Consider the following 22657-nt stretch of genomic DNA (forward strand, 5'->3'; position numbering starts at 1 on the left):
CTTAGATAGTGACGTATAACAAAAGTTGTACATCTACATCTGACCATATGTTCTACTATCAATCCTCTTTAAATTTGTAAACGATAATTAACTATCTAGATACAATTGCAGACATGAGATCCATATTTCAAGGATGGGTACATGCAGCTTAGAGCACTCGGGAAGTGCCGTTTCCGGCCATCTGGAGAAAAAATCTTGTAGCGTACGCTCCGCGCCAACCGATGGTGGCGCTCCGCTTAGATAGTCTTGCTCGCAGGTTTGCCCCCCCCCCCCCCCACAACTCAAATCCCGCCCCTGGCGCGAACAACTTTGGGGATGAAAGTTGCTACACGCCTGCACCAAAGCAAATGTCCCCCCCCCCCCCAAATATTTGAAACAGATCGCCGCCCCTTGGCTTAGGCATATATATGATGCTGCTATGCTAGCTTGTCTTCTTTCATATTAGCTTGCTGCACAATAGAGTACTCAACTGTCACAGTATGTGTGACTCACTAGACTACATGTAACACTATTTGTGCAGCAATCCAGGTGGCTATAGACTATAGCTGCGTAACTAATATTCACCATCCAGCTCATTGCCTTTGTCCAGGACTATCCATTAACAACATGAAGGAACTGGCTTTATGAGTCCAAGTATGGCAAGATTACATCCCATCGTGAAACTTATTTTGGTGTGTACACAAGGTCATTCAAAAGTCATGTGTCATTTGAAGAAGTGAAGGTTGTTTTGAATTATTTTAATGATAGCATCGGTTGACAGGCCGTCAGAATTCCTAGTTGTTGTTGATAGAATCTATGCGCTGTTGTGCGTCTTTCTGCATACGTTATGTGCATGACATGATATTATATTTGCATTCAGCTGTGTGTGATGGATTGGCTTATCCAATCAAGAGTTATCATTATTGCTTGCATCGGCTCTTCAGCTGTAGGCCTATCACAGTTTGAGAGAGTTTGAGAGAAGCATATTTTCGAATTCGGGAGTTGAGTTTGTCTTCGTCCTATTTAAGGACGATTATTGTTTTAGTTTCATCCCGACTATTGCTCTCAATTTGGAATCTGAACATTTCATTCAAGTTTATCACAAGAAGAAAATATCTGACTCGTCTCCTGAACTGTTTCTGTATAATCTTTATATTTCGGACTTAGCCCTCGGCAGAATAATCTTGTGTAAGGTGCCCATGTGACAGGGAATAGTGTCCGGGCGTCTCACGGACACTATTCCACGGGAATTGTGTCCGTAGGACAACTTTCTCGGGGGGAATTGTGTCCGGCGGACAGTATTATCTGTCCGGACGGACACTATTAACTAGGAAAAAACGTCCGTGTGTGGTGATTTTCTGTCCGCGCGAACAGGATGAGAGAATAGCACGGACAAATGTGTCCTACAAGCTCTTCTGCATGGAAACGTAGTGCAAAAACATCAGGACAGCAAGGCTTCTTTGGAATATGCCTTTTCATCTTAATTGCATTTCTTAATGGCAGGATTTATAGAAGAACTTTAGACCAATTTCACTACATGATGAACGGCTGAAATATATGGTCATAAATGATTTCTTGCATGATACTATTTGGACAGACACAAATGAATGGAAATATCAATTTAATTTAAAATTTATTGCAAATTTAATTCTCCTTCATGTTCTCTGCTGCATAAGATAAATACATTTCTATAAATGACAAAAGTGCTGCAAGACTCGTGCAACATCCTACGTCTATTGTGACATAGAACAACTGTACCTGTTTCTTTATTTTTAGTACAAGCTGTTTCAAATACTTTGTTTTATAAAAATCATCCAATTTCCCTTCTACTTTTAATACTAATGCTGGACAACCATTGACAATAACAGATAGCCTCACATCTAGTAACTTTTGAAATCTTGGGGATCTCAAGACAAAATGACATTCACATGGAAAAAAAGGTTACATAAATCAAAGTAAACCATGCTTTGGCATCCACAGTTGTAGCCTAGCAGTATTTGTTGGTCAGGCAATCAATTAAAGGTAGACTACTGTTAATCCAATTATCGACAGGCTGTGAATGTGAACTATGGTGAAAATACTTGGGAATTCCTTTTCATGTGATATATTTTAAGATTGGGCAATGCCTAGCTGGTTGGAAATGGTACTTGGGAAGCAATATCAAATCATATTGTATAGGAGCAGAGGGTTTGTGTAGGGTGTTTTCGTGTGTTCATGACATGTCAACGATCGAATCATGATATATTGCCTGCACAGTCAGGCAGTGCATTATTCATTAGAAGGTATTTCCAAACGAATATCTCACCATGCACAACTGGTATTGATAAACACCAAAAACGTTTGTTGCTACGATGTATTGTTAATGGGCATAAAGGCCTCTAAGCTATATCATTTATTTTCAACAAAAATAAGCTGAAAGTTATGTTGCATTGGCTTCAAATATGCCAGATACTAAAATATGGTCACCTATGGTCAAAATTATTAAACTGTTTTTGTACCACCTGTAGGAAATTTACCTCACTGGGACATTCTGTCCTTTTGCATGTTCTTTTAAAATGTCTGAGAAAAATGTGGAGATTATAAAGACCTCAAGGAAAGTACTTCTTGATGTCACAATACAACTTTGGGGCCTACACAGACTACCTTCAAATGACATGCTGCTGGTCACACTAAGTATCAGGCTTAACATAAATACTGGGAAAGGAGGCTGTGTGAGAACCAGTTCTACTACACTCAGATTGTTTAGTGTTAGTCAAAGTATCTCAATGACTTTTGTTCAAATGTTGGAAAAGAAAAAAAATGAATTAGGGCTAATTGGGAAATGCAAGCTGAAGCCAGTGAAATCATATTTGTACACAATTCAGACAACTTGGTGCAGTTAACATTTCTCTTGCTTTTGTCTACATATTTGGCCCACCTTTTCCTTTGACATTAAATAAATATTCTTTGCACTAAAAGTTTGGTCTTGACACAGTCAACAGTATAATCACCTGAATCCTTTACTGGGGAGCATCCAAGGCCAGTCAACACTGAAAATAAAAATACACATATATACACATACATACACCCACATATGTACACATATACACACATACATACACACATACATATACATATATACAAAACGTACAAGTGCAGCTGTCTACAATACCATCCAGATTACCATTTTGTAAATAAATAGCAGCACGATAAATAAAACTATTTCTATACACATTAATTCTGAATTTTGGTGTTATTGCTTTGTTTCTCAGATTATACCTAGTAGTTTCTCGAAGTAGAGAGTTAAGTTCGGTATGCAAAGAATGTCTTTACACTTCTAATGAACTCATTTTTAGCAGCATTGTTTACAGTACTCATAAGAAAGTTAAAATCTATATTAAAAATTCTAGAACAATACTTAAACAAACAAAAAATCTCTTATTATCTTTAATTAGTAAAAAGTGATACCAAGCAGAACTAGCATATATTAGGTGTGGTAAGATATTGGCAGTAAAAACTCTTTTCCTTCAACATAAAAATATGGAACTATATACGATAAAGTTGAGACTATGAAGTGCACCCGTTTAAGTATTTTGCTTATATGACCAATGAAACTTAGTTTGTCATCAATACAAACACCTACATATACTGTATGATGAGTGCGTTCTACTTCTGCATCTTTAATTGAGATTTTAGTTAACTTACATGATACAAGACCTTTTCTACGAAAACGCTTATTCAGTTGCAACAACTACATAATGCATCACAGATAAAGAAACTATATCCCAGTTGTTACTTGCCTTGATATACTTGAATGGCATATGAGGACAGCTGTCAAGTAGCATGTATGCATAAACCAGACTGTGGTTTCTATGATCCAACATGAGTATCATTTCATATGAATGGGACATACTGACACACTTGATCTTAGTAATACAGCAAGAAGTGACAAACAGTATCTTCACAATGACAGATGCTGACACAAATGACCACTGATAGCCTGCTTGTACTCACTTAATGTGATACATGAACATACTACAGTAAATATGAGATTTCTTCCAGCTTCCTCATCTTGAGATATCAAGTTTTAAAGGTTTACAAAAGTTGACCACTGTTAATCTCCACAATAACAAAGGCCTCTTTTAGCCATGTGGTATACTTACAGACTAAATATGATATCTGTTCAGCTTCCTTTCTTGAACTTATAATTTTTACATGGTTTTCACAACTTGAAGCCTGTTTACCCTTTGACATCGGCGGAGTGTATAGCCTAGTGGTTAACGCCGGCGTCTCCCAGTCATGAGATCCCCGGTTCGATTCCCCGCCGACAGCAAGGTGTGTCGTCTGGCAAGGGTGTTGTTCAATAACAACTTCCCGACATGGACGTTAAATGGATGTGTGCCGAGAGATTGGCTTCGGTCAGCTTGCGAGTCTATAAGCCTCCATGGCTTCTTTCGCGAGTTCCTGCTTGCGGGAAGATCACATATACATACATACATACATACATCCACCCCGAAAATGTAGGATATAATCAATATGGTTCAGATACATACCAAATCTTACATTTTGAGATAGCGTGTTTGAAGCCAGGTGTCATACCGCACACATAAGTATTATTGCATAGGTTTATTAAATCAGCAAACAAATTAAGCATTGATATTGAGATGACGCAATATGACAAATCATTTTTTTCTAACCCATACCGTCACGACTCTAAGTTTATGCTTAGAACCAGGGGCGTAGCGAAGGGGTTTTTGTTGGGGGGTGTGGAGAATTTGATTTGCCGACGGATCTGGAAGTGGTGACTGAAATGGGGGAGGGGTCTAAGGGGAGGGGGTTTCCCCCTCCCCTTTGGCAATTTTTTAGTTTTGAAACGTCCTTAGATGCAATCTGGTGCATATTTTAAGTCAAACTTGATTTGCCGACGGATCTGGAAGTGGTGACTGAAATGGGGGAGGGGTCTAAGGGGAGGGGGTTTCCCCCTCCCCTTTGTAAAATTTTTAGTTTGAAACGTCCTTAGATGCAATCTGGTGCATATTTTAAGTCAAATTTGATTTGCCGACGGATCTGGAAGTGGTGACTGAAATGGGGGAGGGGTCTAAGGGTAGGGGGTCTACCCCTCCCCTTTGGAAATTTTTTAGTTTTGAAACGTCCTTAGATGCAATCTGGTGCATATTTTAAGTCAAATTTGGCACGGAAGAAGCTCCCGTTCTCCTTTTCTCTATTCAGCTTTCCTTCTTTCTTCCCCTTCCGCTCTCTTCACCTTTTCTCTTTTTGCCGACAGACCCAAAATTTGCCGACAGCGACCAAATTATTGGGGGGTGTGACACCCCCCCACACCCCCCCGCTCGCTACGCCCCTGCTTAGAACTAACAATGAATGTATATGCTATATCAAGTGAGCTGGCTTCCCTCATCTTGGAAAGATAATTGTTCTGCTTGTTTTAGCCAGTTTTCTGTTAATTAGTACATATTCATGTGACCAAAGCAAAGCATAGCAGAACAGAACAGAACAGAATTTAACCCGAAAGTCAAAAGACTTAGTGATTCCTTGCCCATATGATAATAAACTTTAGGTAGAAGATTTTCTGAAATGCTGAGCAGAAATGGCAAGTCTTGCAGAATTGAGTAATGCATACCTATGCAAAGAGGGTCGAAGGTCAAACAAACTTCACTTCTGTATAATTCTACTTATTCTGACTATAACCAACAATTGACCTTGAATGACCTTTGACCTCCATGAAAAACAATAGGGATTATCTTCTCATCAAAGGCTACCAACATACCAAGTTAAAGTTCATGAAACTTTTCTTCTTGAGATATTGTATTCACAAGGTTTACAGCCTTTGACCTCTGGTGACCTCAAATAACCATTAGCCTCCATGAAAAACACTAGGGATCATCAGTACACCAAAGGCTACCAATATACAAAGTTTAAGCAACTTTTACTTCTTGAGATATCGTGCTTACACGGTTTGACCTGTGGTGACCTTTGACCTTCATGGAAAACATGAAAAACCATGTCAGACCCCATCAGTTGGAGTTTCACAAGTTATTGCCCCCAAGAGCCATAATTGACCTTTTGTGACCTTGGATTACATAACGGTTATTTAGTAAAACGTGCACCTACTTCATTCACAATATGTCCCAATATCAGCCATGTCAGACTTCGTCACTGGAAGTTGTTGCAAAAATTAACGTAAGTGGACATTTTTTTGCCCATAAGCAACCTTGAATGACCTTAGATGGCGATTTTATGAAAAATGTTCCCCTTAATGAAGTGCACTCCATCCTTAAATTGTTATGCACTCCAATATGTACATACACAATGTTATTGCTAAAAAGGTATCAAATCCAACCATTGGCACCTCATAACTTAAGAACCAGGTGTCCGATCGAAGTGGGAGTTAGTTTCGTCTATAGAGCACACAGAGCTCTATCATATATTAAAATATTTACAAACATTTTTCTCTTTGCCTTGTATCTCCTAAAATGAGCATATTTATAAAAAAAAACATGTCGGAGCCTGTCAATGGGAGTTTGTTTTCAGCCTTTGACCTCTGGTGACCCCAAATGACCTTTGATCTCCATGAAAAATAACAGGGATAATCTAATCACTAAGAGTTACCAACATACTATGTTTAAAGCTCAAGTCAACTTTACTATTTGAGATATCATGTTTACATGGTTTTCAGCTTTTGACCTCTGGTGACCTCAAATGACCTTTGGCTCCCATGAAAAACCATAGGGATTACCTGCTCACCAAGGGCTATCAACACACAAAGTTTAAAGTTCAAGCATCTTTTACTTCTTGAGATATCGTGTTTACAAGTTTTTTAACTTTTGACCTCTGGTGACCCCAAATGACCTTTGACCTCCATGAAAAAACAATAAATATTTTTTGCTCACCAAGGGCTATCTACACACCAAGTTTACAGTTCATGCATCTTTTACTGGCTGAGATATCATGTTTACATGGCTTTCCGCCTTTGACCTCTGGTGACCCTAAATGACCTTTGACCTCCATGAAAAAGAGTTGGGATCATCTGCTGTCCTAGGTCAATCCACAGTCTAATTTTCAAGTTGAAGCATCTTGTACTTCTTGAGATACCGTGTTTACAATTTTTTCCGCCTATGACCGCTGGTGACCTCTCAAATGACCCTTGACCTCCATGAAAAAAGATAGAGACCATCTACTCACTAAGGGCTACCCACATACTAAGTTTGAAATTCCAAAAACTTTTACTCCCTGAGATATTGTGCTTACAAGGTTTTCAGACTTTGACCTCTGTTGACCTCAAATGACCTTTGACCTCCATGAAAAACAATAGGGATCATCTACTTACCAAGGGCTAATCACATACCGTGTTTACAAGCAAAGCGTCACATACACACACACACATACACGCATACACACACACGCCATCACCATCGCATAGATTCCTTTCGGCCTTCGGCAAGGAATCAAAAAATTAGATGATGAATGTAAAAATTCCATTTACCTGAAGAAAGACGAACTAACTGCCATTTACTCTCCTGGATGTGACACATGAGTTTATAGATTACAACTACCAATAGAACAACTTAATTTCTACGTGTGATAAAATATATGCTTGTTATGTGAGACTTTTGTTAGAATTTTGTCACCTTAGAGTCCTTTGAACTTCACAATCAACAAAAACAATCCCAGGATTTACTTATACCATCATTCTGACTGGAATTCTCTGGGAACATTGCTCTTGATTCAACCTTACAATGACATTACTTATGCATTATAAGATAATAGAAATACTAATTCTATTAAGTATACTAATTGTGTGCACATTTTTCTCCTTGCCAGGGGGAGAAAAACAGACCCTTTGATATATATGGAGGGGGAGGAAATGTGTGTGTGAGAAGGGGGGGGGGGGTTATGAATTGAATTGAAACCAATCTAGTGTGGTTTGAACAGAGGGAATGTGTGAATTAAAGGTTGCTTAATATAAGGACACTTATTGCCGGTTCCAAAAAGTGCTATCTGACGGCATTTATGCTTTGTTTTTCTTGTTGCTTACTGTTTTTAATCTATCTTGCACATATAAACATACTTAAACTTTAAGCGGGTTTTTTTTTCCTGGAATTGTCTATCAGTGGGGGTGGGGGGAAAACAATAACGATATGCATGAAAGAAAGAAACCTTTTTATCATAAATTATCAAGTTCTTGTCTTAACCACTGGTTGTTATACTCAAACACCTGATCATCTCCAACCTCATCATATTCAGCTTAGATAGCCTCCCTTCCTATCCTGGTGAAATGCTCTGACCCTTGGCACCAACCTATACCTATACATAAAAGTTTAAAATTATTGACTCAATAGAGAAGTTAATAAGTAACCACATTCAAGCTAAAAAAAATGCATGTTTACACCACATATCATATTGAAAAGAAGATAATTGTGCATCAGGATCATTACTTTGGTAAGCTTTTGCGCAGTTGACTACAGGCTGCTTCAGCTTCTGTTTCGGTGCAACCTGTGACAAGGTGGTAGAGATGGTCCACAGCATGAGAGACAAGAACGTCATTGAGGTAATTCAGCCTGCAGAAAAGGACGCATGAATAGTAAGCATTGCTTCAAAGTTACAGAAATTAAATAGAAAGTAAATATTACTGTGAAAACATGATTTCAGCAATCATTACGAATGGGTACTTCAAATTAATGTATGTTGCAGCATTCGGTAATAACAAGGTGAAGCATTCAGACTAGCAATATTGTTTATTGCCACAAATGCAGATCTGATCCTCCATGAGCATGCGAGCATTCAGACTAGCAAATTGATCCCCCAATTGTGGGTCTGATCCACCGTGAGCATGTATGGAGTATATTCAGACTAGCATGTACGTTGATCGCCCTTGTGGGTCTGATCCTCCTTAACCATGCAATAATTTATACTATCGGACGTTGATCACCCAAATTGTAGGGTCTGATCATCCTTGTTTGCAACAAGTAGCGAAACTTTAAAAGCGTTTGGCCGAGCGATGATGATAGGTAACAGGTAGAGCACCTTTATCATTAATATTAATCAATATTTGTTTCTGCTTGAATTTTGAGAGTTGCTTAAGCACTACAAAATTTTGCTTGTAACTGCCAATGTGTACCACTGAGGTTGGTATCAGTAACTGCATGATTATGGAGTGCATATAATCCCACTTTAATGAAATATTTAACACTTCCTGTACTTCAAACTGTTTGAGTTTCTTCAATTGGTCGTACAACTGCTTCGTGGAACTTGAAGAAAAACTGTTGCAAACAGATCTCAGGTTTATCATATTCTTTGTTACATTTTATACTGTTTTGTGAGACAAATTGCAGTCTCACCCGACACAGCGACATTATCCCGCCTACGTGTCGTTGAACAATGTATGTTTTTCTGGAGGTAGCTGAGTACTTGTTAAAATAATAAATATGGTAACTAAATATGAGCTTAAAAAATATACTGTCCTATTTTTCCTCTTCTAAGTGATGTAACCATTTTGTTTTCTTCTAATTTGCCAAGTTTTTGGGGAAGTGTAAATTTCTAAAATGTGAGATTATAAAATAAAGAATGTTTATATGCAACTTGCAAGGCCTCAGATGTGCCGTTTCCGGCAATCTGAGAGGCTTTTTTTGCCAAAAGTTTTCTTGTAAGCTACGAACCAACCGATGGTGGTGCTCCGCTTAGATAGTGTCACAGGAACTTTCGGGCACAAAACTTTCTGCCCCCAAACTAAAATGGTCCCGTACACCTATGACCTTGGCCCACAACATTAGGCTTCTGTACTCAATGTGGTACAATTACATACCATATATGCGATCGTTCCAAGCTTCTGAGATATTATGTTTAGGAAGGTGCGTTAGTGTAGGGACAGGTTAGAGGGGAGTGAAGTAACTGTTTGGCATTTTTTGACTTCAAATGACCTTTATGACCTCCGACAAAATCATGCAGTTTCTTTTACTCAATGTTATGCACTATCTTACCAAGTACGAGATCTGCCCAAGCTTCCAATATTGAGATACCATGTTTACAAGGTTTCACAATTTGACCCGAATGACCTTTGACCTCAAACAATACAAAACGCTTCTTGTACTCATGCAACAATGTACTCTTTAGCACAAACTATGGGATCAATCTAAGCTTCGATTCTTGAGATATCGTGTTTACAATGTGGGCGGTACAAAGACACGCACACACATGCCAGCATGAATGAATAGGTTACGATTATTATCAAAGCCAGGAAAGCTGCTCTTCAGAAGTTGAACATTAAATTGCAGAGTTTCAAACTGACATCACATAAAATTATCTTCTCGAAACTAAAACAAATGAAATTTAATTTCTGAAAACAATTGTCAGGAAACTGAAGTTTTCTTCTAATTAACTTATTCCTGTCTTTATTATTGTTGGCAATAATGGTTAATTTGTTAGGCCATTAAGTCGAAACTGATTTATTGTGTGAAGACAGCTACAGTCGTTTACCCTCACATAAGCCAGCAAATACTCAGAACTGATTAAGTTGCTGATTATTTTTAAGGAAATTCTGGAGGAATCATGCCAATCCTCCTCCCCCACCCCCCCCCCCAAAAAAATACTGCAAAGAAATCTTACTTGTGCAAAATTCTTTAAGTAAAATTGAATTGAATTTCTTCTTCTGAGGAAGGCCTGTGGTACTGTTAATAAGTGTGTACAGTCCTTTCTCATTCACAGCCTTCACTTCATACGGCCCAATTAGCCAAGAGCTTTCAAGCTTCCCTCCTATTCGGGCATCCTTTCTAGTATTCCGTAAGAGAACACTGGAACCAACTTCGAAGCTCTGAATAAAATAAAATCCAGCAGATATACGTAAACATCATAATACAATGCATATGTTGCCATTCATTTAACGTACAACTTCAATGTACAACATAGCATTATATAATTACCTTTTTGGTGCCTATTATCCAAATTTTTTTTGGGCCGTTCTTGGGCTTTGCCAATATTTTCTTTCACAACACCTTTGATTATGTCCGGCGACTGTGACATGAGTTGAAAAACCCTCTCCCGCTGTGCATCGCTGCAGTCTGTAGTAGGAGCTTCTGGTTGGACAATGGAGTCTTCCATGTCGACTGGTCACAACACTTTGTTGACTGAAGAATAAATAAATTTTTATATATTTTATTTTCACTATTAAGACCATTGAACCAGAAATTTGAGTCACATCACATACTCAAACCAGCATAAATATAAAACCCTGTATTCTGTGCTGTTATAGGTCCAACTTGCATACCAGCCAGTTATGATAAATATATAGTATATGAAAAACAAAACCAATGTCAGTGGCATTAATTGCATGTATCTTTTAAATTAATGGGCATGCATTTACAGTTTAATGAATGTTCATATTTTGTACTTGCTGCAGAGTGTACCATATACAGGGTTAATATTTATTTGTTTAGATATTGTAACTTAAATTGGGTTATTGATGGTCCTCTATTTAGCGGTTTTTCCCAGGACCTGGGATGTGTCAAATTAGATTTTATCGTACAGAGGACTGGTGTAGCTATGCAAGATTTGTCCAAACTCTCTTATCCCTGATTGCTTTTTCTCTGTATATGGCCTTAGCAAATGTAAATCTCTATTCAGCAATGGTAGTTTAAATTATTACAAACCTTCCAAAAATCACAGCAAAAGGTGAAAGACCTATTGAACCATGTTTGGCTGTATGGTACCCCATGAGAATTGACGACAGCATTTCATCTCAGTCATGTTTGAATCTTTCATCGAGCCAATTGGTCTGTGGGTGGTAGCTAGAGGATTCTCTGTGGTCTACCCATATCATGTCAAACAGGGACTTGTTCAGAGCATTAACAAATTCTCCTCTCTGGTCTGAGATGACAATTTTCATGCACCCAAAGCTAAATAAATGGAAACATTTAAATAACTATTGTTAAAGTATTGATTACGAGTAATGTAATGAACTACTGCCATCTGAAGAATGGCTGCATGGTTTAATCAGGAAATCATTTCAGCACTGATTTAAAAAAAAAGTAAGTTAAAAGCACTGACCATATCCCACTAACATTTTATTGACATTAACTTAAAAAACAACTTCTATAAATTCCTGTAACCAAATTTGGCCGCTTTCTGGGTCACAGTTAAAACAGTGCAAATGCAGGTCTGCGTAACTAAATCCATGTAAAGTAGAAACAAAAGTAGATGAATATTTACCTGGCCATGGTTTCAAACAGAAAGTTTGCAACAGTTTTTGCTGTTTGTTTCTTACAGCAACAGCATCTGGCCATTTTGAAAAAATAGTCACATAGGGTTTATATGATGTACTTATTTCCATTCATTGTCTCAGGAAGGGGTCCAATCATATCCACACCCATCTAAAAAAAGGAGTAAAATGGCATTCAGAACCATACACAATCTAATCATACGAACTGATGTTCAAGTGATTTATATCTGAGTTTTGTAAAATGCTAAACATTCAATTGTTTTTATTTTTTTTATTGTTCACACTGGAAGACTCTGTTACCAATTTTTTTCTTCATTACCAAACCTATTACTTACTGACTTGTCAAACCCAACTGTTATATGGAAGTCCAATGGGAAATCTCTGAAGTGAGATGCAAGTCACATGCAGTGATCTAGCTGACAATCTAGATGGTATAATTGTCACTAGGGACTATCATAGGCCTGGTAACCGTTTTCATCACCTTTGAATGTGGGGTGGGAGGGGTAACACATGTATAAGTACCTGGATGAGTGATTGATAGTTAGTCAGAAAATTGCCTTGGAATCTGTCAGTGAGATGACAGGGTTACACCTAACTGATGTAGGAAGCATACATTGGTACAACCTATACTTTGGTATCTATATATTGTAAGCATTTAGAAATGTCAAATTAATCTTTGACGGGAATTTGCAGAATTTTTTATATTAATATGACAGAAATTCACACTGTAGAGTTACAGTATGGAAGGAAAGACTTCTTGGTTATTAACCAAGTAGCAAATTTTACTTAAATAGATGTTGAAATAAGCATGGTTCATTGGGGATGAATTTTGGACAAAAGGCTATGGCTTTGTTGGTACTTTAGTTATGAAATGCATATGAATGTACGTACCTAGGACATTTTCTCGGATACTTCTTTATGACAACAATTCAACTACTGAACTCTGTTATGTTCATGTGTCATTCTTGCTTCATATCACAGTTTTCTTTTCATTTTGAAATTCATATCAGATAATTATGAAGTCCTATGTAAAGGTTTTCCTGTTGCTTTAATTATACGCAGCTAAAAAAAATACCAAAATGTGTTCTTAGCGGAATTTGTGTTTATTGCTGCAGTACATGAATATTCCCAACAGTACTGCGAGTCATAAAGTCTACTGAATGTACCACCATCATGATCATCTTCAATATATGCTTAGTAAGTTATAACTGTGAGAACAAATGAATGAGCTAGATCTTTCATTCTCTGGGCAATCTCCACACATACTCCTTATACTCTTGCACTGGCCAACAAAGGGATGCAAACTTTAAGCATCGGTTGATAACTTGATATGCATATGGTGAATGACTTTGCAGTTACAATCATGCAAACAAATATTGCTTTATAGATGACAAAAACAAAGTGATTTAGTGATAACTGTGCTGCTTGTGAACAGTATTTTCGACCCAGGCCTTGCATTTATAAGCTGAACGCATAAGGTGGTCCTTAGCCTATGTATTCCATTAACATGTAAGGCCTATGAGCTAGGATAGGTATTTGAAGAAAAAAAAACATGTTACACAACTTCCATTGCAGATTCCATCAAAATCGGGTGTACATGTGCCTCCTGCTGAAATGCCGATGAAAATAATACTTAGGTGGTGAAATTGTCACCACTCGTGTCCTACAAGGACTCTTACAGAAATTGAAATTAACCTGATATTTCTATTGATTTAGCCACCTTCTCAGATCCCTTTCTTTCAAATTAGGGTCTTTTACCAAAGTACTTCTATCATTTGGTCAAATAAGTTCATGATAAAATGTGGGATAAAACGAAAGCAAATTGTTGTGCATTTTTATTTGCTCTTTTTTCAATTGTTTCTCTCAACACCCAGCTATCCTCCTGAAAAAAATTTTATTCACCCACCCTAAAATTTGTCAAAGAGATTACACTAGGCCTATATTAGTTTTACGTCCATTCTGGTCACTATTCTAGCAATACTACAGTATATCACCAAGCAGTGTCTACATGTGATAATACATTGTAAATTTAATATAAATGATATAAACTTGGTTTAACCATGGAGCTATAATCCCAGGTTTATAGCTCCATGGTTTAACCTGCACTAATTTAATTGCAACATTGTTTTGTGCATATATTAACAACCTTAATTACTGTGGAAGAATGTTTAATGAATATTCTACCATAACCATGTACATGTTTGCATAATTAAAATATCACCAGCAAAAAGGCCCATTAACCCGTACATTATTACTTAGCCAGCACAGCTAACCTTCTGACAATGAAGTGATGGGCAGGTGGCCAACTGATTACCTAGCAGTGTCTGTGCACATCCTGGCACCAATATATTAAAAAGATATGGGAAAACCTCTAAAAAGAAAGAGATAATAAAGTAACACTCATTAATTTAATTGATCCTCCAAAATGGACAAGACAGGGACCCCCCCCCTGCCCCCTCTCCCATGCTACCTTGTGTTTTAACTAGTAAGGGGACTAATCCCAGGACATATCTTTCAGAAAATCTGAAACTAGTCCTATCCTGAAGATTTCTTTTGGTTTGTAACCTAGCAATTTCAAACACATATAATCATTATTGAAATTAAAAGCTTGTATACTCATGGTGGCATGGGTACACACTACACAGCTGATATATAATTGACAGCTGATCTGGGAGTTTTGGCAGCTACCACAGTAATATAAATTATACCAAGTAGGCTTTGTTTCAGAGATTGCCAATCGGAGTGCCTAAATTTGAATGAAGCAAATTATTTGCAAATAGGGTTAACTCTCGAAGTCCTACTCCTAGGCTACAGTAGGCTAGCCTATAGTAGCCTAATACTATTCGTGTCTTGCCGACTAATTATGCATCACGATATTCTCTAACACTAATAAAGTTTAGACTTTTCAGTTCTACTCTTAGGTGATTACAAATAATAAAATATACCTATAATCTTCAAGGCCCAAATGGCCAATGCACTTAGTTCAAGTTATATGCATATCTATGGAATCATTTCTTCAGTGGAAATAATTCTTAAAAGTTTTATACAAATAAACAAATAATACACTTACCGCCAAACCCTTCTTGTAAGCTTTCATTTTGTGGGCTTTGGCCAAGGGCCTATCTTCGTTGCCATGTGGGCCGACGTAAACTAGATCGGCATCTCCCGTCAGTCTAAAACTCTTCGATCTTCCCCTTATCGATCTTTCTAGATTTAACGTAGACTTTTCAGGGTACAGTCTTGACGAAAGATATTTTCCAATGATAATGTAGGCCTACTCGTCATCGGTATCCAGCTCAGAAGAAGTCATCTTGTAATATCAGATCGGGCTAAGTAAGTTAACGGTCTCAACTCTTAATGCAATTACTGTGCGTGCAAATATGCAACTACTAAGAAATTTTGGGCCTGCGACATGTAACGTTAACGACGTAGACGGCACATTCGGCTTACTTCACTGAGTAAACAGCAGTATACACTTTACAGTAGAATGCAAATACGCATGCGTGAAATAAAAACTTTGTCACACCTAGAACGTAGAGCGGGAGATTTCCACATTTCCCTCGTACTGAATAAAATATATTGACTCTGACCAGGATATGGCGCGAGAAAGCGGAATATATGGTGTACAACAATATATATGCTTTACTTGCAAAATACATACATGGTTTACTTCAAAAATACATATTAGACATATTTATATATATTCTGCAAAAAAATATATTCTCTGACACAAAAACATTTATAATATAAATAGCCTATATATTTTCTTTCAATATATATATTTCAATATATATATATATATATATATATATATATATATATATATATATATATATATATATATACATATACATATACATATATATATATATATATATATATATATATATATATATATATATATCTTGTTAAAAAACATATATTCTCTGACAGAAAAATATTTTTCTCTAACAAAATATATAAATTCTGAGACAGAAAAAATATATATTTTACAGGAAAAATTATATTCTGTGCAAAAATATATTTTTATTGTGTGTACGGAAAATATATATATATAAAGGACAATGAACTTGCTTCTTTATCTAAAAAGGAAGCAATTTGCACTTCGGGCTTTGGAATATTCGCTCAATAAAAGCTGAAAACAAAGTGACTTCATTATGTAACCTTATCATTGACCAACGTATGGATGTGATGGCAATAACAGAGACATGGTTAAAGGGAGATGACAGTGATGATTGTATTTTAGCTGACTTACACACTTCACTTCCAGACTTTGCTTTTTACCATTGCCCACGAAATAAGGGTAAGGGAGGAGGAGTTGGCTTTTTGATCAGGAAGGGTTTTGATGTGAAATTAAATGACAGTGGCAATCTTAGGTCTTTTGAGTTCATCGATCTCAACATTTCGTCATCAAAATCAACAATACGCATGATCGGACTATATAGGCCTCCCCCAAACAACAAAAATAAATTAACTTTTGCAATGTTCATCGATGATTTTTCATCTCTACTTCAAATTTTGTCCTCTTCCACAACCCACCTTAATTATCATGGGGGATTTGAATATTCATGTTGATGTTCCATCAGATCAAAACTTTGCTTCTTTTGATGACTTACTCCAAGCTTTTGATTTCCAGCAACATGTCTCTGGTCCAACCCACAGAAATGGACATACACTTGATCTTATCATTTCACATAAAGACTCGGATCTTGCTAAATGTACGTGTGTGCATGATGAACATTTATGTACTTCTGTCCACTCAGTTGTAAGTTGCCTCATTAATATAGACCGACCACCTCCTGTCAGGAAATTCACTCAAAGGCGCAACCTAAAGAACATTGATTTTGACCAATTTCGTTGTGACATTGGATCTTCATCTTTACTGCTAAATCCGCAAAGTTCTCTTGACTCTCTTGTGGACCAATATTACTCAGTTCTTAGGACAATTATTGATAAACATGCACCTGTCACAAGAAAGGCTGTAATTATGCGCCCAAGGGCAAAATGGTACAGCAGAGACATCCGATTAGCAAAACGTGAGAAACGTAAATGTGAAAGAAAATATAAACACTCCGGTCTCATTGTCCACAAACAGCTGTACATGACTCAATGTAAACATTACAAAGATTTGCTAATCTCCGCAAAGTCCTGTTATTTTCGACAACAGATTACCTCCGCAAACCAGAAGGATATGTTTCGTATTGTAAATAAGCTAACTTCACCGGAAGTGGATAATACCCTCCCAAAATATGATGTCGCTGAGAATCTTGCCAATCGATTTGTTGATTTCTTTCAACAAAAAGTAAATTCTCTCCAACATGCTTATCCTGACTATGGGACTGGTAATATTCCGATGGAACAATGTAAATCAAAGTCAGTTTTTACTGCTTTCAAAGAAGTGAGTGAACAAGATGTTTTAGAAGTTATTAACTCGTCACCAGTTACCTCTTGTTTTTTGGATCCTTTGCCAACATATGTCTTCAAGGAGTGTATTTCAGACTTACTACCTTTCATCACGAAAATTGTTAATCTTTCTTTAACTTCAGGTCAGTTACCATGCTCACTGAAGCAAGCGGTGATAATTCCTCATATTAAAAAACCCAAGCTTGATGCTAATAATCTTGCAAATTACAGACCTATATCAAACCTCCCTTATCTATCCAAGCTAATCGAACGTATTGTTTGCAAACAGTTTCAAGATTATCTTTCAAACAATGATCTCTATGCGAAAATGCAATCTGCATATCGAGCAAATTACAGCACAGAAACTGCTCAACTTTATGTGCAGAATAGCCTTCTCTGTGCCCTTGATGAGCGTAAAGATGCTTTACTAGTCCTGTTGGATTTCTCATCCGCCTTCGACACAATCACCAAACACTTTTAACACGTTTGCATGAAAGATATGGTGTTGATGGAGTTCCATTGTATTGGATGAAATCATACTTAGCAAACCGTACCCAATGTGTTATTGTGGATCAAAATCTGTCAAAGGAAGTTACGCTTGCAACTGGAGTCCCACAAGGCTCAGTTCTGGGGCCGTTACTTTACACCTTGTATGTAGCTCCATTGCATGATTTAATCATTTCAGCTAATATGCAAACTGTTATTTATGCTGATGACATTCAGTTATTCACATCTTTCCATCCTGATCATTGTTCCGATTCTATTAAAAAAATCCAAAACTGTATTGCAGATGTAAAGTCATGGGCTATATCAAACAATCTTTTTATCAATGACTCAAAGACTGAAATCCTCCATGCTACCTCGCAATTTAAATCCACAACAATCAAATCTATTTCAGTCAAAATTGATCAGACTACCATCACTCCGTCCACGCACGTCAAAAGTCTAGGAGTTGTACTGGATCCCCATCTAAGCATGAAACAACAGGTCAATGCTGTTTGCAAATCATCATACAATGCCGTACGGAAGATCAGCCGGATAAGGAAGTTTTTAACCAAAGATATCACTACAAAACTTGTATGTTCCTTAATAATGCCCAGGCTTGACTACTGTAACTCCCTTTTATTTGGCCTTCCTGACTCTACTAGACCGGCAGCCCAGTGCACTTTGATCAAACGAACGAGGTACCAATATCTGAGTATTGGAACATTTGTGGAAAAACCCTGTATATCCAAAAGTGGATGTCTGCCGTGGTCGCTCTGCTGCATGGGGCCGGTTAAAGGGGGCCCAAAAATGCATCTGATCAAACGAACGAGGTACCACTTGAAACCAATGTCAACTAATGCATGAATGCCACATAGTACTGAATGGCCCATGCCAGACAAATTTTCTGCTGCAAAGGGCCCGCCAGACGCCCAAGAAGGGCCCCTAAAAAATGCATCTGATCAAACGAACGAGGTACCACTTGAAACCAATGTCAACTTAATGCATGAATGCCACAAAGTACTGAATGGCCCATGCCAGACAAATTTTCTGCTGCTAAGGGCCCGCCAGACGCCGTCAAATATGGCCCAAATGCCCATTAGCGTAGCATTGACCCAGATTAAATATGCACGGTACCACTCAAAACCGGTTTGGAATGTTCGGGTTGATTTTACAGACTATGGAAATCATCATGCCAGACAAATTTTCTGCTACAAAGGGCCCGCCAGACGCCCCAATAGGGCCCATAAAAATGCATCTGATCAAACGAACGAGGAACCACTTGAAACCAATGTCAACTTAATGCATGAATGCCACAAAGTACTGAATGGCCCATGCCAGACAAATTTTCTGCTGCTAAGGGCCCGCCAGACGCCCCAAAATATGGCCCAAATGCCCGTTAGCGTAGCATTGACCCAGATTAAATATGCAAGGTACCACTCAAAATCGGTTTGGAATGTTCGGGTTGATCTTACAGACTATGGAAATCATCATGCCAGACAAATTTTCTGCTACAAACGGGCTAACAGACACACTAAAAAAGGGCCCTCAAATGGGCCATGATCAATCATAGTTGGTACCACACAAAACCAATATTAAGTGCAAAGGTACTTTCCACAGAGTAAAGAACTGCCAATGCAAGACAAATTTTCTTCTGCATAGGTCCCACCAGATAGAAAGTATATGTGGCCCAATGCGGCCCTATATGGGCCTAATGAATTGTATATCGATGCAGACTATATGTGCCTTGTGACATGACATTTGTAGCATTCCACACAGTAACGAAATGCCAATACAATACAAATTTTCTTCTGCAAAGTGCCCACCACATGTAAACAAAATTATGCAGTTTAAATAGTTAAGATACCACAAGAAACCAATCTATAACAATCAAGAATATCCTGAATTATTCAAATTCCTTCCTGCTACATAGGCCAATGGAATAATGAGATTGGTATACTAGTAGGTGTATCAATTACTGAACATTTCATTGAGCAAAACAAAAATGACGCGAACTCAGTCTTTGAGGGAGATCCTGACAGTTATAATGCATTCTCAAATCCATTCTTTTTCCTTTTATCCATTCTTTTTCCTTTTATCCAGTCAGTACTTTGTATCGTGAGCAGTGTTTAACTTGACAGTTACTTTGTTTCGCTGGAAACACTGGAGCAGATTAAAATCAGTTTATATATTGTAAATAAGAAACCCAAAATCATTTTGTATCTTAAAACACTGTGTTTACGTTAGCATTGTAAATCTACAAAGTTTAAAATCTTGAGAAAGAACGCTTAAGTGTCACCTTAAGACATACATGTAGTCGAACAAAAGAGATTGTTTTGTTTCTTAAGCTCAGACAAAGAAACAATTATCAAACAATGGTGAAAATGCTTTATAACGTGTACCTTAACGATAAAGGTTTGGGTTGAAACTGTCCAATATGGTTTTTAAAAGATACATAATTGAAGCATAGAAATGTATATGTACCTTTATGCTAGGTACACTCTTTAAAGGACTTAAAATGCTAAGATTGAACAAACAAATACTGATATCACCACGTATGACTCCATTCCTTGATACAAAATATAAAATGAGTAATTGGCCTATATTATTACACTAATTCAATTCGAATAGCTTGTAAGTCCAACAAATAGATGTGGCATCCATTTTTTCAGAAATATGAATGCTAGATGAGGGTTTTTGTTTTCATCTATGAAGGAATCCTTTACCTTTCAAGAAAGTCATCTTGCTAGTATAAAATGTACTAAAATCATAATTGGCAAAGATAGTAACAAAAGATTACTATGTGATTACTCTGAACATGACACATGTTAGGTTCGAAGTATAAGAACTGAGAATTCATGTCTCTTGACAGTGATTAAACACTGGAGTGTGTGCATTGTAAAAAGACACTGCATTTGCCATTCAGACAGATCTCAAAAGAATTATTAGTAAGTTTATGAAAATTAAGTATTCCCATGAACTTGATTCTAAAAAGACAATGGAAGCTCAAATCTATGTTTCATTGTCGGAGTCATCACTCCAAGATGGTTCAGTACTTGAATCATCGGCATCAAACTCGGAAATCACGTCTGGTCGGCTACTTTGAAAATCTTCGCTCAGTTCCCCCTCATGGAATAGATGATCTGGGAGAGCCGGTCCCTCAAACCAGTCAGGGCTGTAGCACCCATTCTTGCTCTTCCAACCGTAGTTCTGTGGATCCAAGCCAGGCAAGACTCTTCCTCAGAGTGTTAGAATTATAATGTGGGGAACTGTAATATTTGCCCAGGCCAGCAAATCCCAAAATATTTAGAGGCTTAGGTGAAAGTGTTATCTTTACTTTGCATAGAGCAGCGAATAGCTAAATAAGATAAAACACTGGTCTTGTGTACAGTAACTCCAATTTATGCTGGAAACAATATAATCATGAGCTTGAAATGTCATGTTATAAGGCACATATATCCAATTCTTTAGACCCATATATAGGGCCACATTGGGCCACCTATTCTTTCTATCTGGTGGGACCTATGCAGAAAAATTTTTGTCTTGCATTGGCAGTTCTTTACTCTGTGGAAAGTACCTTTGCATTTAATATTGTTTTTGTGTGGTTCCAAACCGGTTTTGAGTGGTACCTTGCATATTTAATCTGGGTCAATGCTACGATAATGGGCATTTTGGGCCATATTTGGGGGCGTCTGGCGGGCCCTTAGCAGTAGAAAATTTGTCTGGCATAGGCGATTCAGTACTTTGTAGCATTCATGCATTAAGTTGACATTGGTTCTAGTGGTACCTCGTTCGTTTGATCAAATGCATTTTTATGGGCCCTTTTGGGGCGTCTGGCGGGCCCTTTGTAGCAGAAAATTTGTCTGGCATGATGATTTCCATAGTCTGTAAGATCAACCCGAGCATTCCAAACCGGTTTTGAGTGGTACCTTGCATATTTAATCTGGGTCAATGCTACGCTAATGGGCATTTGGGCCATATTTTGGGCGTCTGGCGGGCCCTTAGCAGCAGAAAATTTGTCTGGCATAGGCCATTCAGTACTTTGTGGCATTCATGCATTAAGTTGACATTGGTTTCAAGTGGTACCTCGTTCGTTTGATCAAATGAATTTTAGGGGCCCTTTTGGGGCGTCTGGCGGGCCCTTTGTAGCAGAAAATTTGTCTGGCATGATGATTTCCATAGTCTGTAAGATCAACCCGAACATTCCAAACCGGTTTTGAGTGGTACCTTGCATATTTAATCTGGGTCAATGCTACGCTAACGGGCATTTGGGCCATATTTTGGGCGTCTGGCGGGCCCTTAGCAGCAGAAAATTTGTCTGGCATGGGCCATTCAGTACTTTGTGGCATTCATGCATTAAGTTGACATTGGTTTCAAGTGGTTCCTCGTTCGTTTGATCAGATGCATTTTTATGGGCCCTTTTGGGGCGTCTGGCGGGCCCTTTGTAGCAGAAAATTTGTCTGGCATGATGATTTCCATAGTCTGTAAGATCAACCCGAACATTCCAAACCGGTTTTGAGTGGTACCGTGCATATTTAATCTGGGTCAATGCTACGCTAACGGGCATTTGGGCCATATTTTGGG

General features: G+C 37.8%; 1 long non-coding RNA gene across 2 annotated transcripts; it reads right to left on the reverse strand.

Moving 5' to 3' along the window:
* Window positions 1-241: 241 nt before the first annotated feature.
* On the reverse strand, window positions 242-15792 carry LOC139958800 (uncharacterized). Of its 2 annotated transcripts, XR_011789880.1 has the most exons (6): window positions 15258-15792; window positions 12178-12338; window positions 11619-11864; window positions 10893-11096; window positions 10579-10783; window positions 242-8534 (listed from the first exon to the last, which is right to left on the reverse strand). It is a non-coding gene; the product is annotated as an uncharacterized lncRNA (long non-coding RNA). The 2 variants fall into 2 exon arrangements; XR_011789881.1 differs by lacking the exon at window positions 12178-12338.
* Window positions 15793-22657: the final 6865 nt, after the last annotated feature.

This window comes from Apostichopus japonicus, chromosome 18 (genome assembly GCF_037975245.1).
Source record: "Apostichopus japonicus isolate 1M-3 chromosome 18, ASM3797524v1, whole genome shotgun sequence".
Classification (NCBI taxonomy): Eukaryota; Metazoa; Echinodermata; class Holothuroidea; order Aspidochirotida; family Stichopodidae; genus Apostichopus; species Apostichopus japonicus.